This window comes from Rhinichthys klamathensis, unplaced genomic scaffold (genome assembly GCF_029890125.1).
Source record: "Rhinichthys klamathensis goyatoka isolate OS25496 unplaced genomic scaffold, OSU_Roscu_1.1 h1tg000610l_1, whole genome shotgun sequence".
Classification (NCBI taxonomy): domain Eukaryota; kingdom Metazoa; phylum Chordata; class Actinopteri; order Cypriniformes; family Leuciscidae; genus Rhinichthys; species Rhinichthys klamathensis.
Window position 1 is genome coordinate 116,323 of NW_026607063.1, and position 17,295 is coordinate 133,617.

A 17,295-nucleotide genomic window follows, 5' to 3' on the forward strand; every position below is an offset into this window, starting at 1 on the left:
ACTGAGATTATTTTTGTATACCAGTCTTTTTCTCCTTGTTTTGAATCCTTAAGATACCCGCTGAAGGGAACCAAGTAATGTTGATAAATACTAGTTACATAATGTTACACATACAATTATGTTAATTGTTGTTCCAATTGAGCCTCATGTTGTTCCAAACCTGTGTTGTGTTTTTTCTGTTCAACACTAAAGTATATATTTATATTAGCCTATATCACATCACAGAGCTCTATTCAATGACTGCATGTGTGACCAGTCTACAACAGGAATTTAAATTAAAAAAGGCAACGTGCCAAAAAACATTGGTTCTTGTGTGTCTTGTGACCACAATTGACATCAATCTACTGTATATTCATATCTGAATTAAGAGCTACAGCATACAGGAGATTTTCAGTCAATAACCAGCTAGATTCATAGGGACTATTTTTAATGTGCTTTTTGTCTGCTTTGGACTTTGAAACACACAATAAAAATACTATCAGTGTCTATGTACCATCATTGGGCAAAAAAAGCTTTGTGAAGATAAATAATAATAAATAAATAAATAAAACATTCCACTGAAAAAAATATTTTTGGGCAAATAATGTAATAATGTATTACATAAAATAATAAATATATCAAATAATAATGATATAAAAAATATATAATTTAATTATTTCAAATTACAGTTGCTATTTGACAACACTTTAGAGAAAAACAATGATAGTAGGCTATCACTGACTCGGTTGTTTTGATTAATTTGTAGAATCTAAAGTACTATTATATAAAAATAACAAAATTATATTTACTGGGCAATGCCTACAGTAGGCAATAAACTTTTTTCCTTATTGCAACAAATCATCAAATTAGAAGCAAATTCAATACAATCAAGAAGTAAATAAAACCTTACGCAAAAAAATAATTAAACCACTCAAATAAACCACTTACTTACTTTCATATTTCACAATGTATTTAGTTATCATGCATTTTCAGGACAAGACTTGATCTCACCTTTCCTGCGTGGTGGGGGGTTGTCATCTGTTTCGCGTCCCATTGTCCCGGGAAAATACATCGACTGTCGCAGACTTGCGTCAATGACGTAGTTACGTATTTGGATTTCACGTTGAAATTGTGATTATATTTATTTGACCGAATAAAAAACTCTCTGATGACAAGAATCTTTGTTTTAATCACAATAGTGTTTCTTCAAACACACACACACACACACACACACACAAAAAAAACTGGTGGAGTAAGTAAGTCTTTCTAGTGGACAGAGCACATGATCACTTTTAAACGAACCCAGAGGACTCGAACTAGGAACCAGTGCGCATGTCCGTACAAGCACAAGTTTAAAAGAGCATATAATGCCTAAATGAGCAACCTAGATCTCTTGAACAGACATCTTATTTTCTACTAATAGCATTTATTAATCAAAATAGTAAATTGATGTCTGCAAATACACAGCAGGGCTGATATTCAAGCTGGTATATATGTATCCAGTTTTGCACGAGTCTGTGTTGTTGTCAATTTATTTGAGTTAAGATGGGGGAGGGATGTGGATTATTTCGAGGCTCTAAATTAAACTTTAACCAGTACTTTAACAGCATATCTTCTTTTTATTTCTTTCATAAATTAATGGTACTTTACATTAAAGGGCGGAGAAGCTAGACCTGGTAAAAGTGCTTTAAAAACGCATAGCCACAACAGATTGTCATCTTTTGAGCAGCACTTGTATGGCAAGCCGTTTTAACTTTTATTCATTTCCAGGATATGAATCCTTGATATCAACAATTCAATTTTCACTAGTGAAATGTCACCATAGGCTGCCATTCAAAATCAATAGATAGATAGATAGATAGACAGATAGATAGATAGAGAGAGAGAGAGAGAGAGAGAGAGAGAGAGAGAGAGAGAGCAGTTAGATAGTCATACAAAAGAAATAGATAGATAGATAGATAGATAGATAGATAGATAGATAGACAGATAGATAGATAGAGAGAGAGAGAGAGAGAGAGAGAGAGAGAGAGCAGTTAGATAGTCATACAAAAGAAATAGATAGATAGATAGATAGATAGATAGATAGATAGATAGAGAGAGAGAGAGAGAGAGAGAGAGAGAGAGAGAGAGAGAGAGAGAGAGAGAGAGAGAGAGCAGTTAGATAGTCATACAAAAGAAAAAAAAGTGTTTAAAAGAATCAAGCTGACACGTTTAAATGTTTGTTTACAGAATTATTTTGTTCTTTCTCTGATGTTCATTGATATATAATGTACTAAGGATTTTGAGCAAGTTACAGGCTTTTGATGGTAATCTATTGTGTTCTGCTGTTTGTACGAAATGCGCTTTCCTTATTTGCAAATCTTAAGAATGATTCAAGAAATGTACTAAAGCGACTGATAAGAACTGTTTATAGAGGAGAGCAGTTACAGCAAACATCTCTCTCTCTCTCTCTACAGAGCATCTCTCTCTCTCTGCTCTGTCTATATATATATATATATATAGAGAGAGAGAGAGAGAGAGAGAGAGAGAGATAGAGAGAGAGAGAGAGAGAGACAGAGCAGTTACATATAGTCATACAAAAGAAAAAAAAGTGTTTAAAAGAATCATGAATCAAGCTAACATGTTTAAATGTTTGTTTTCATAATTATTTTGTTCTTTCTTTGATTTTAAAAGCCATTGGATCTGCACTAACCCTAGCCCTAACCCTAGCTCTGCCTTTGACTGTGCCTTGTGTCACAAACAAGAATGTCAAAATGCTTAGTCATGTTGTCAATATAACTGTATCAGTACTTTTAGAAGTAAACAATGGCTACGATTTTGATGACAATGATTGAAAATACAAAAGACTGCACTTTATCTGTATGACACATATGCATGCGCAGAACGGCATACTCAACGGTCAACAACGTCACTTGTTTGCGGAAGTAGCTAAACATGAATGTCAACAGTGGAGCTCGTTTAGCAATATTAAAGTTATTTGTGTGGGTGCGGAGTCGCAGCCAGGAGTGGTGGGATACTGATGTGAGTGGCTTCACTAATACAGAATTCATCAGTAACTTCCGAATGACCAGATCCACCTTCGATTATGTTTGAGCACCTTCGATTAACTCTGTCACGGGAAGAGACACGTCTGCGGCGGACCAAACAGTGCAACGCGTTGGAGTGTAGTGGCTAGCTACAGGTGCGTGCTATCGTACGATAGCTAACTTGTTTATCTTCTCATTCCCGCCTACTTCAACGCAGAATTATGACGTTTGTCGCATATCAATGGCGTGCGGGTCGGATACATGTGACTTGGCCGTTCAGATTGAGGTCGCATTTGAAAAGATCGGATACAGATCGGATTTGGACCACATACCCAAGTGGCCTGGGTCGCATTTGAAAAGATCGGATCTGTGTCGTTCAGACTGTCATGAAAAGATCAGATACAGGTCGCATAGGGGCAAAAAAAATCGGAATTGGGTCGTTTCAGCCTGCAGTGTGAACGTAGCCATAAACACACATGGCCCATTACTCTAGTTGAGACTGGACTCACATATATACTGTTGGTCTGTTAAAAAATTACAGTACAATGTCATTGCAATAAAGAAAAAGACTATTACACACATATGTACGTGTGTGTGTGTGTTACATTATGTCTCTATCACGTATATTTACTGTATAATGAACTTATGGTGAACAGTCTTGTGACGCGTAACATAGTTCCCCACCCAGCACAGCCTCGAGCAAATCGCCATTTATGAGCATTTCATAGGCCAAAAATAAACCAATCAAAGCTAAGAAACGAAGATAAGACCCTCCCCCAGTAAATGACACATCAAAAGTTCATTGGTCTAATCCGGTAAGGATCGCACTGACGTTTTACGTGCCCGGAAGCGAGTTTTAGTGTACGGATTGTGAACACTGTCTGATCACACACCTGTTCTGTCTACAAACGCTTGAATGATTGAGGACACACACGTTTGTTCTCATGGCTCACCTTTCAACCCGCCTCGGCCATGAGGTCATGACTGAACATGATCTACAATAGTGGCCCTTATTTCTTCAGAAACCTACAATCTTGGCCTGTTCTATCTCTTCCTCTGTTTTACCTCTGTATCACCACACATGCTTACTCCTCTTCTCCTCCTCGGCTGTTCACCCTGTTGTTCTTCCGTTCTCAGAGTGTGTATGTGTTGTATATGTCTATATGCCAGAGGAAGATCATGAGATGCACTCTGAGCGATTATATGGTGATCATTGATTGATCTAATGCTTTACATTCCCCTTCATTAGTGAAATTCAGAATTCACATCTGCAATTCAACAATTCAGGACAAAAAAGTCTAATAGAATTGTATAGAAAATATGTTTGACAGTTTATGACAACTAGTTCAACCATTCTGCATTTAATGACTTATGGAACTAATGCCTATATGTTTTGAGGGGTCTATTGCCTATATGTTTTGAGACTATTCAACAGAGAACCAGTATAATACATTTTGATAAACATGACATAAGCAATTAATAATGTAAGAAACAGCAGACACTTGTATATAAATTGCATGAATGTACCAAAGCATTTGCAATTTGTTCAAAAGAATGATAAACTGCTTTTATGATGTGCATTTTATTTATATTTAAATAGAAATACTTATGTTTAACAGGTTATTCAAATGTTTCTGTTGATTAAACAGTGACTAGATGATGATGTCTAAAACAAGAATTTTAGTTGTGATCTGGGAAATGCACCAAAGCGACTGAAAAAAACTTCAATATAATTATTATAATAATATAATATATAATTAGAATGTTGTAACTGCTTTCCTCTATATAATATAATATAAAGAGAATGTTGAATGTAAGTGCTCTCCTAGATATATAATATAAAATAATATATAAAATAATACAATATAATATATAATATAAAGATAATGTTTGCTGTAACTGCTCTCCTAGATATATAATATAAAATAATACAATACAATATATAATATAATACAATTTAAAGAGAATGTTTGCTGTAACTGCTCTCCTCTATATAATATAATATAATATAATATAATATAATATAATATAATATAATATAATATAATATAATATAATATAATATAATATAATATAATATAATATTAAGAGAAATGTTTGCTTGTTTGCTTTAAGTGAATGTGTTGCTGTGGTAACGGACTCCCGCTTGTGCGGTGGGTGGGGGCGGGGCGGCGCCCGCTCACTGATATATGAGAGGGAACGGCAGAACGCAAAGTAGGAGAAAACACTTTTAAAAAAAAGATTACTCATAAAAGCAAGCGATTAAGCATGTTTTCACATCTTTTTGTGGCTTGTCTGTTTTTATTAAACAAACTCGGATGAATAAATCATCACACCCATATTGACAGATTTAATCAGTTGTTCCTTTTGGAAGGAAATATGTAACGTACTTTTTAAATTCACATGACGTAATGTGTCTGTCCCTTCCCCGCTTCAAACTCGTTCCTACATGATTAATAAACTCCTATGTAAGTTACTGTACGTGATGTATAGTCTCGGTGACGCGCAGCAGCGCGATCTGCACACACACACAGAGCAGACTCTGATGCGAGAGCAAAACTGCGAGGATTAAAGTTGAAAAACATGCTCATATACATCATGAGAGCTCCTGCTGCTCAGGGCAAATTAGTAATTTTTTATTTAAATAATAATTATTGGCAATTTATCTATAATTGAATGTGGATTATCTGTTTATTTATTTATAATAATGATTTTTTTTGCCTCCGCCATCTTTGTTGATGACGTAATGGCCTCTGATTGGTCAGATCATCAAGTCCCGCTCTCATAGTGGCTTCCTGCGCTCTGATTGGTCAGAATCCCCGAAGTGTGTATCTTTTCCGGAAGTGCAGTACTCCTAGAGGGCGCTGTGTTATACACACTTTAGTGGGGGGGCATACACACTTCACATACACAAATCACTTAAAAGTGATTTTTTGGGACAAGTGAGATTTTAAGTCTGGACACCATTTTAGAGTATGCTGAATGCCATTATATAGTCAAAAAAATGACTTAAACAAAATGTCCTCAATTTTTGAGGTGGTCCTCAGTTTACTGGTGTGTATCCTGGTGAATGTACCCAAAAGGGACATAAACAAACACACACACACACACACACACACACACACTCACACTCACACTCACACACTCACACATACACGTGCACTGTGTAAACACACTCACACACACACACACTCACACACTCACGCGCTCACACACTCACACACTCACACACACTCTTACACGTGCTCTCACACTCATTAAGAAATGAATTATTTTTCTTATTCTTTCATGGACTTTTTTTATCCGTGAAGTCACATGTGAAAAAAAAGAAAGAAAAAAACACGGTTTTGCAATTCGTCTCCTCAGTTTATAAACCGTATAATGTAGGTTATGCAATGAGGTTGTATTATTTTGTGAAATAAGGGACAGGATTAAATAAGCTATTTGCTATTTGCCGCCCGCTCCTTCTAACTAATCCTCTTATTTTGTATTTTTTTGTGATTTTTTGTTTTTATTGTTTTTGTTGTACTTTGTGGTTTTAAATTTTTTGGTTTTGTTTTGCTGTTTGTTCGAGACAAATAAACAATGGCAGAACAAACAAACAAAAATAAGAGTCATGGCCTGAACATCTCATCTACATGAGAATATTCAGTTATAGGAATAACGCCACCTACTGGCAACAGGAAGTGACATGTTTAACACGTGTCGCAACATGTTAAAAATCCCATTGAGTTCTAAACATGCAAGAAACATGTTAAAACATGCTAGCGAAACTTAGCTAAGTGTTAAAGCACGCTAATTCAAATATAGGCAAATCCACGGAGAACTATAACAGGCATTAGGACGAACGTAAAGAGGGCTGTGTTTACCCACTTTGTTGGGGAAGTTCATGTCTGCGCCAAATCTGCGTGGATATACCGCGAAATCCAGCGGATGTGACGTGCATGCGCGCTCCTGAGCCTCTCTCCTATTTATAGTGACTCCTATAGTCAGTGTGTCGGCACTGCAGCTAATGCCTGCAGTTATTTTCCTTAGTTATAACTGCAGTTATGCCTATGTTGTGTGCCAGAGTATTTTTTTTTGGAGTACTACAGAGTCACTACATGGAGTCTGATAGCACCAAAAAACGACCTGCCTCTTGCCAGCACAACACAGACTCTCCAACACAAACTCCACATAAATATAAAAAAACTTCAGACGAAAACACGGATCAACAGTGCAGAGCGTTGGAATTGTGGAGAAACCTCCGCTTTGTTTTAGGTAGGTATATTTAGGTATAATAACAGACCCGGAGTTGGCTTTTGTGATTGTTTCTCCGGTGTGTTGACAGTCTCAGTGTGGCCGGCGCCATGAGTGCTCGCTCTTAAATTCGATCACGCGCACGAGCGCTCTTGTAAAAATTTGTTGCAATCTGAAACATCACCGCTAGAGGCTGCTAAAAACTACACATAGCCCCTTTAAATTGTTTTATCTTTATGTTGAATAAAAAAATAAAAGCAAACTCTGTTTTCTATTGAATAAACAATGGTGGACGCCAATTAATTGTCAGTTAAAACACAGATTGTTGTGAAAAGCATGCAATTTGTTCAGTTATTCCCAATATAAGACTTTATAAACAGTCTTTTATTTTGTGTTACAGCTTTTATATGTAAGCTGTTTATAAACACAGAGACATGATTTGATAAAAATGTTTTATTGGGTTTATAAAAACTACACAGAGACTCGGTTTAAAGAAAGATTGGAAGATGAAAAGAATATGGGAAGCCGTATTTAGGAAAATTATTTTATTGAGGAATGTTGTAACGCACGGACAGAGGCGGTCTGGCTGGCCATGTGCAGCACTTTATTTCAACTTAAACACAAGCAGACATGAACCCAGGCAAACAGTTAACACTGTTTATATACATATAAACATACATATACGTACAACATAAACATACAAGGAGAATGTGATCCAGCAACTCGTGGTGATAACAGGCTTAGGTCGAGGCAGGCAGCACAGGTTCATAAACTTCCAGAAGACAGGCAAGGGTAACTTGAGTTTTGAAAAAAAAAAAGAATACTAAAACAGGGAATAATGCTCAGAGATGTAACAAGACTTCGCACCAGATCACTCAGGCTTAAATAAGGATAGTAATCCCGTAATCAAACACAACTGATTAAACATAATGAGTCCATGGTGAAAACATAACACAAGGGAGAGTGCCCTCCAGTGGCTCAAGCGGGCATACATGCATTTCATTTCAACAGGCATCAATCATTTCAAAAACACAATAAAAACGAAAAAAAAAAAAAAATCAACATCTGCCATCTTTCATCCTTACTGAAAATGACATTGAGTGGCACATGGAATAATAATTATCAATAATCTGGCAGCAAACTGAATTATTTCAGAAAAAAAATAAAAATGTATATACAGTGGTGAGCACCGGTAAGAGACCAACACAAATTGGCAACGACAATAAGGATTTAGCTTAAAACCTATTAAAACAGTAATTTTGTAGGATGTTTTTACATTTTTTACTGAGTTGACACCAGTATTAAAGAAACAAATATGAAGCATGCATATAGTAAGGAAAAAGCAAGTATTACCTTAATGTGTTCCAGACCAAAAGGAGGTCTGAGAGATCGCTGAGAGGCCGCGCTCGAAGGAGAAAGATGAAGGTGGAGGGGAAAAAACTCAGAACTTTTTATTAGAAAATTGTGAAAGGAGTTAACCAAGATCTGGGATTGGATAAATTGTGCATATGAAATTGTGTGATATGTAACATGCATTATAAAAAGTATAAACAGTATTCCATGTATAAATAAATAATTCCAGTTAGAGCCAGCCTCTCCATAGTTTGATGATCCAAGCCTGACACCTGCTGGTGGAACTTGTGAACGGATTTTATTATACTTTAACTTTTTACTTTGTATGGAAACTTTGAGAAACTAAATGACTTATTCTAAAAAAAGATTGCCTGCCACAAGTCTCTGCTTTCTATAAAGATCTAAACCACGGAGGGGTTCTAGACTGTAAGCATGAATTTGGATACTTGGATACATAGTATAGAATTCGACCTAAACTTTACCTTACCTGAGATTATAAACAAAATAAGGTAGAAGGTGCTGATGATCTATATATAGGAGGTGAGTGAAATACATTTGATTATAAAGATGAAAAAAAAAAATGTCCAAATACATGATTCAAGACAGAAATGCACAATTTATGAAAATAACATCCATGCTGCTTAAATTACACCTATTGCTATGCTTTCAAGGTTTGCTCCCTGGTCTCACCAGAATTATCTACAAGGCAGAGGACAGTGGTTGGTCATTAAGTGACCTCTGGGGACCACTCTGACTCCGAGATCCCCTGCCATGTTAGCCTGAGGCCCCGGGGCACCCAGTTACCGTGTGTAGCCACGAGGAGGCCTGGCAGAAGTCTTGGTGAGGAGAGGCTTTGTACTGGCAGGGAGAACCACAAAGGGCTAGCCAGCGGCAGCAAGCAGTAAGCGAGAGAAAGAGGCAGCAAAATAAGAGACAAGCATGCATCTTCCTTCACTTACTGCAACACTGCACTAGACGCATCACAACACCCTGTGCATTACACACTTACACACACACACATGACCACGTATGGGTTTTGCGCAACTTGCGGGGTTGCGACGACTACAAGGCAGTCTGGTCATCTTAGGCTGACAGTCCAGACAGTCTGCAGCCCATCCGAACCATCAGCCGAAGTCAGACTATGCCATGCAGTGGTGGGAACCGCAGAAGTGGACAAAACCTATTGGTGGTCTAGTGGGTCGATAGATCCTGGATTCAAGCAGGTCAACAAAGACTGACCACATGGCGTAAAAACTGTGTCTACGTACGACACATTACGGTCTTGACACCACATCAAGGAATCAGTTTTGCACAGTGACCTGCAGGAGCCGGAAGGGCCATTCTAAAAGACAACCCATGGGGATCCATCGAGCACCGAACCTACCATGAGGGAGTGATAACACCCCCACCGTCGCCCAAGGACTCAGTCTGCAGGGCTTCCCCAAGGGCTGGAGGAAGTTCTGAAATACATCAAGAAAAGACAAGTCAGCATGCTGAATTCAACGCTAACCTCACTGTTGAAAGAGAGAGAGATCTAAGAAGAAAGATTGGATTAGTAAGGTAAAGTGAGGTGGATTAGTGAAAAAAGGGCTAGCCAGCGGCAGCAAGCGAGAGTAAGCGAGAGAAAGAGGCAGCAAAATAAGAGACAAGCATGCACTTCACTTACTGCAACACTGCACTAGACGCATCACAACACCCTGTGCATTACACACATACACACACACACACACACACACACACACACACACGACCACGTATGGGTTTTGCGCAACTTGCGGGGTTGCCACTAGGTTTTGGCCACTTCTTCGGTTCCCACCACTACATGGCATGGTCTGGTTCCCTTAGTTTGACGGTCGAGACAGTCTGCAGCCCATCCGAACCATCAGCCGAAGTCAGACCATGCCATGCAGTGGTGGGAACCGCAGAAGTGGCCAAAACCTACTGGTGGTCTAGTGGGTCGATAGATCCTGGATCTTTCAGCACACCACCCTGTGGTGCCAAGCAGGTCCCGTAGTGGTCAAGACACAATGGTCTTGACACCACATCAATGAATCGGTTTTGCACAGTGACCTGCAGGACCCGGGACAAAGGCTTTTAGCAGTTCTAAAAGACAACCCATGGTGACCCATCAACCACCGAACCTACCATGAGGGCACATGAAGTAAGTAAGCTTCTCATTATTAGTTTCTATTTGCTTTTACACTCTGACATTTAACATGCTGTGTATTGTTATTTTAATACTTTCCTGCAGGCTCCTGTTCTTGGACCCGATGGCGTTGCAGGCTGGGATAAGGTGCAGGATCTGGCTGAGTACCTGGTGTCCCTCCGTCAGGCACTCTACCTGGACGAGCAGCAGGTCACAGAGGTCATCCGTCTGTGGACTACTCTTCCTGATGGGGACAAGAGGAAGATCCACTATCAGCCCAGACACCAGCCCAAACTGACCCACGGACGCTTCAAGGCTCCAAAAAACACAGGAGTGACACCGGGTGTGGACAGTGTGAAGAGGTGCCTGATTGGTCATCCTGGGGGGCCAGCTCAGTGGCCCAGCACCAGTCACTTAGTTGAGGCCATGTGTATCAAACTGTGTGCACTTCACAAGTCCCCAACTAAGAAGGATGGAGTCCGTCTTCCTCATTGGACTAAGGTGCTCACGGATTACCACCACATCCGAGACCTGGTGCTGAACTGCCAAACTCTGATGGAGGCCACGTCACTTCAGCTGTTTATGCTGAATCAGAGGACTCTCACTCAGTGGTAAGCATGGTTTTACATTGACATTTGAAAGAAGCAGTTATTATCTATAGCAGTTATTTATTATGAATACATTTTTTGATTGCAGGTTTAATCGAAGGGAGAACACCCAGGATGACTGTCCTTACCCAGGGCCTTGCTGCAGAAGACCGCATCGCTGTGGCCAGCTCACAGCTTCCTGCTCCGCGGGAAAAGCTGGATGAGGCTCCCTCCACATCAGGGGCCCGGCACGAGTTTGTCCTTCCTCCTAACAGAGCGGGACAGGCTCCTAAGCTACGGCCGGGCAGACGACCTGCCAGTGCTGCAATTGTGAGGCCAATTAAACCCTCTGGTTTATCTTTTTAAACAGCAGCTCCTACTCCTCCCCCAGTTCCTGTGCCACTACCCCAGTTCATTTTATTGAACACTGCGCCCACGCTGCTGGCAGCTGGTGCAGGTGGCGCTTCAGCTGCTCCTCTCCTGGCTCCAACTCCAGTGTTTCCTGACGTGCGAGAGGCTCCTGCTCCCACTGCCCCGGTGTCTGTGTCCCGCTTCACTCAGAGGAACAGACGACGCAGGGCAGAAGAGGAGGCCAGTGGAGCCCACAAAAGGAAATATGTCCGTGAAGTGGCATATAACAAATGCTCTAAGTGTGGCAAGCCCAAAACCAAGGAGTTCGGCCACAGCCGCTTCGGCAGTGCCACGTTTTGCCCCAGTGTCTCTGGTGGCAAATCTTTAGAGGAGTGGCTGGTAGAACAGCGCCAGCAGAAAAAACCTGGACAGCCACCTCCATAATAAAAAATCTTCCAACACAGAAAAAAGATTGTTTGTAAATAATTACCTGTAAATAATTATCTATGTGTAATTACAGTTATGTTCTTTTTTTTCTCTCAATCCTTCTGTAATGTCTTGTTTGTTTTATTTATATTACAGAATGTTCTATTCTATTTCTACATTGTTAGTTGTTTATTTTTGTTCATTAATGTCTTGTAGTTTTAGTAAATAAATACTGTTCACACTATTATTCATTGTGCTGCTTTTAATTGCCTTGGGACTGGAATGTGCAAACTGTACATGGGCCCACCCACTCTTTCATAGAGTATACATTGTATATAACACATATATTGTGTGTATGTCCATATATTTATGCGTGTGTGTGTGTACTTATTTCAATATTTGTGTGTATTCATTTTAATAAAAAAAATTACATTTCGATATTTGTGTGCATTTGTGTGTATAAAACATTTGAAGTGTCCTAAAATAAATCAGATAAATCACATCAAACCCACACACAAAAAAACACATATTTGAATAAACATTTGTATTAGTTTTATTAAACCATAAACATGTAATATGTTTTTTTTTTTTTTTATAATATACACAATTAATATCAATCAATATAATGATATGTCACATTGATAACCAAATGAAGGCGCATGCGCAGTTGATCACACACTAATGATTTGCAGAACAGGGGTTCGAGCCCAGCCCGCGGAGTGTGACTTGTTTCACATGTAACGGTGGTGATAGCGCAGTGGAGGGGTGGTGATAGCGCAGTGGATAAGACACATGCCTTTGGTGTGAGAGACCCGGGTTCGAATCCACTGCGAGACACCAATGTGTCCCTGAGCAAGACACTTAACCCCTAGTTGCTCCAGAGGCCTGCGACCTCTGACATATATAGCAATTGTAAGTCGCTTTGGATAAAAGCGTCAGCTAAATGAATAAATGTAAATGTAACTAAAACTCTTCCATAACGTACAGGAATATAGCCCGAATATTGTTGCAGGGCAAATTTGTGCGTTTTCTGCGTCCTTTTCGCTTGCGTGCGCAGCGAGCGCTCTACCATTTGAGCTAATTCCCCTCGACGACGTGGAGAGAAGGTGTCCATCGCACAGCATGTGTGCAAGTGCTGCAGCGCGGTTTCCAATGGCCACAAAGCAAAGAGACCGTATTTCCTCTGTGCCGGCAACTTTGCACTGGCTACCGTTTAGTTGTACATTTAATTAAACCTTTGTGCTTTAAGCCTTGCAAACGGAAATGTTTGCGGCCAGGCAGCAGCAGGAAGGACGTGTGTGTGTTGGCTCGTTGGTCTAGGGGTATGATTCTCGCTTAGGGTGCGAGAGGTCCTGGGTTCAAATCAAATTAATTAAACCTTTGTGCTTTAAGCCTTGCAAACGGAAATGTTTGCGGCCAGGCAGCAGCAGGAAGGACGTTTGTGTTGGCTCGTTGGTCTAGGGGTATGATTCTCGCTTAGGGTGCGAGAGGTCCCGGGTTCAAATCCCGGACGAGCCCTTTCTTAAGCTTTGCTTTTAATCTCTTCAGCCTGAATAGGGCAACCAGGATATTCCTGGGAAATTGGGGATAAAATCAGTCAGAGTGGGGCTGGTTAGCTCAGTTGGTTAGAGCGTGGTGCTAATAACGCCAAGGTTGTGGGTTCGATCCCCGTACGGGCCACACTTTTGCTCTCTGGGACCCTCAGCTCTGCTCACCTCGAAAGTGACGGGCGGTCTCCCAGAAATCCCCGCTGGACAAACCATTTGCCAGTAGACTTGGCTGAAATAGCACAGTTGGGAGAGCGTTAGACTGAAGATCTAAAGGTCCCTTGTTCGATCCCGGGTTACGGCACAGCAACCTGGTCCCTGTGTTTTTGGTCGAGGGTCTCCAGTGACCAAACGCCACCTCCTGTTAACCTGATTCCACCTAGCCGCACCGCTATCCGCCTCTCAGACGGCCAGGGACCAGCATGTGGTGGTTCCATGGTGTAATGGTTAGCACTCTGGGCTTTGAATCCAGCGGTCCGAGTTCAAATCTCGGTGGAACCTTTTTAGCTTGTTTTCTGGGATCGGGGAAACATGGGCTTAAAAAGAAAAGGCTTGACTTGCTGTCGCGCTTCTGGGCTGAATGACTAAACACCTCTGCTGCTCGGTGGGAAAAAGCGACCCACGCCAAGGTTCCATGGTGTAATGGTTAGCACTCTGGACTCTGAATCCAGCGATCCGAGTTCAAATCGATCGAGCTACCTCTCGCATGCTAAGCGAGCGCTCTACCATTTGAGCTAATTCCCCTCGACGACGTGGAGAGAAGGTGTCCATCGCACAGCATGTGTGCAAGTGCTAATAACGCCAAGGTCGCGGGTTCGATCCCCGTACGGGCCACACTTTTGCTCTCTGGGACCCTCAGCTCTGCTCACCTCGAAAGTGACGGGCGGTCTCCCAGAAATCCCCGCTCGACAAACCGTTTGCCAGTAGACCTTGCCGAAATAGCTCAGTTGGGAGAGCGTTAGACTGAAGATCTAAAGGTCCCTGGTTCGATCCCGGGTTTCGGCAGAGCAATGCCAGGAATGTGCGCAGGACCTCGTCCGAAAAAAGCTTTTCGACAGCGCTGATCCTCAAAAGCTCATCTAGGCAGCAGCAGGAAGGACGTGTTTTTGTTGGCTCGTTGGTCTAGGGGTATGATTCTCGCTTAGGGTGCGAGAGGTCCCGGGTTCAAATCCCGGACGAGCCCTTTCTTAGGCTTTGCTCTCTTTGCTTTTTAATCTCTTCAGCCTGACTAGGGCAACCATGATATTCCTGGGAAATTGGGGATAAAAGCAGTCAGAGTGGGGCCGGTAGCTCAGTTGGTTAGAGCGTGGTGCTAATAACGCCAAGGTCGCAGGTTCGATCCCCGTACGGGCCACACTTTTGCTCTCTGGGACCCTCAGCTCTGCTCACCTCGAAAGTGGTGAATGCGGGCATCGATCCCGCTACCTCTCGCATGCTAAGTGAGCGCTCTACCATTTGAGCCATTTGGGGTAACATTCAGTTGCTGCTGTGTTCACACTGCACGATGGATCGGCGACAGGAGGTTTCACACTGCATGACTCATGACTCATGACTACAAAAGAAAGAATCGCCGACAACTTCTGCCTGGTCCGCAAACTACGTTTCACAACCAAACAAACGCGAGAAGTGATAAGGAAATAACGGAAGATCACGTGTGCGTGAGACCGAAGTTCTCGCGCGACACTGAATTTGTTATTAAAAATGATAGCCTACAAGAAGATTGCGATCCAAATTGTCTGTGCACTGATTTGTAGCGAAAATAAATAAATAAATAAATAAACAGTTTATGCAGGAAATGGTTGGCAAGACGAGGGGAGCAAGGACTGTGTTTTGCAAAGAGAGTTGGGGGTAAATAAATAATTTTGCAAATGACGTCCTGCTGTTCCTGCTGGTCACGCAAATGTTTGCGCTTTGTTTCTGTTTGATATAATTGTAAATATAGGCCTATCTATTAAAATACTGATATTCTGGTCTATAACTCCTCCTCCTCCTCCCCGTATCTTGCTCTCTTCATTGGCTGTCGGTCATCGCCGATGAAGTTTTCAGTCAGAACACATTCACGCAGCAGGATTGTGAATCACCGACAGGTCCAGATATTTAGCATGCCAAATATCTCACGGGCGTCGGCGACTCGTCGGCGATTCTCTCAGATCGCGTCTTTGCTCATTCACACTGCGTGATTGTCACTCGCGTGAACGAGCACCGATTTGCCTGTGATTTTGGCCATTTGTCGGCGATTTCTCAAAACCTGTCGGCGAGCCAAAATCGGGGCTAAAATCGTGCAGTCTGAACTCGGCATAAGCGGGGTGTGAGTCTAAGCGAGGTGTGTGTGAATGAAGGGAGCGCGTGTGAGAATGGTGGGTGTGTCAGCGTGATGGTGAATGACCATCACGAATGGCCAAGGAAACCGAAAAAAACACAAGAGGGAGACAGAGACACGAGAGAATGCCGGGATCATGACAGGGTGAATCTTACTGCGAAGCAATTAACGCAAAGTTTCTCAAAGCTTCATTAACTTTAACTGAGATTAGTAAGTGCTTAAGAATATTTCTCATCATTCGGTGATAAGTAAGGGATAATGTACATCCTTTATCAGGATGTATTTTAAGTCTATGTTGCTGCTATGTGAAAAAAAAAATAGCAAAACGCGCCGGCGCGTTTGCCGTCCCCAGAGGGTTAAGACAATTTAACGTCTTATTTCAAATAATATTAACTATTATTCACTATTTTATATGTTTTATTTAACTGTGTGAGACAGTATATTGTGGATAATTTAACATCTTATTTAATTTATCTAATATTTATATGATTATTTATATGCAATGCTTTTTATTTCTTAAAAACCTAATTTATAACATTTCATCTGATCAGAAAGATTCAAGGGGCTGTGACTTTAACCAGATAGACGCATAACGATCACCTCATTAAGTTTAACACATGTTAAAAACGTACTTTTAAATACTTAAATACTTATTCCAAATGCCATTAGTATCCTTAACCAAACCAAGTGACAACAACAAATGAGGTATCTTAACGTATTTAAAGTATATTTATTTTCTTCATGATATTTTATATTGTATCTTTTTACTCCTTTTACTATGTTTGAGACTATATGTTTGAGTCTTATGAGACTATATGTTTATATATTCCATGTGATAATATTAGATCAAGAGTATGATTACGACAATGAGTAGGTCCCGACACGTGTTGTCTAACTCCAATTGAGTTTACAATATCTTTAAATGCCAATCCCAATGCATCTTTTTCATTATCTACATGTATATTAAAATCACCAACAATTAGTACTTTATCTGCAGCCAATACTAATTCTGATAAAAAGTCCGCAAATTCTTTGATAAAATCTTTATGGTGCCCTGGTGGCCTGTATACAGTAGCCAGCAGAATTCTCAAATGTGATTTATCGTTTACACTATATATTTTTACATTAAGCACCAACACTTCAAAAAAAGTATATTTAAAACAAAATTTCTTAGTGGTTTAGAAAATATTACTATAAATTACAACAACACCCTTTGCCTTTCGGACGAGGCTCATGTTTATAACAGTAATCTTGTGGGGTTGACTCATTTAAAGTAATATAATCGTTTGGTGTTAGCCAGGTTTGTGTCAAACAGATTATA

At 40.6% G+C, this 17,295-nt stretch overlaps 5 non-coding genes across 5 annotated transcripts; all 5 read left to right on the forward strand.

Moving 5' to 3' along the window:
* The first annotated feature begins 13,553 nt into the window (after positions 1-13,553).
* trnap-agg (transfer RNA proline (anticodon AGG)) lies at positions 13,554-13,625 on the forward strand. Its single transcript has one exon. It is a non-coding gene; the product is annotated as a tRNA-Pro (tRNA).
* Positions 13,626-13,713: 88 nt separating this feature from the next.
* On the forward strand, positions 13,714-13,787 carry trnai-aau (transfer RNA isoleucine (anticodon AAU)). The gene has a single exon. It is a non-coding gene; the product is annotated as a tRNA-Ile (tRNA).
* A 296-nt stretch (positions 13,788-14,083) lies between these two features.
* trnaq-uug (transfer RNA glutamine (anticodon UUG)) lies at positions 14,084-14,155 on the forward strand. Its single transcript has one exon. It is a non-coding gene; the product is annotated as a tRNA-Gln (tRNA).
* A 431-nt stretch (positions 14,156-14,586) lies between these two features.
* On the forward strand, positions 14,587-14,659 carry trnaf-gaa (transfer RNA phenylalanine (anticodon GAA)). Its single transcript has one exon. It is a non-coding gene; the product is annotated as a tRNA-Phe (tRNA).
* A 106-nt stretch (positions 14,660-14,765) lies between these two features.
* trnap-agg (transfer RNA proline (anticodon AGG)) lies at positions 14,766-14,837 on the forward strand. Its single transcript has one exon. It is a non-coding gene; the product is annotated as a tRNA-Pro (tRNA).
* The last annotated feature ends 2,458 nt before the right edge of the window (positions 14,838-17,295 follow it).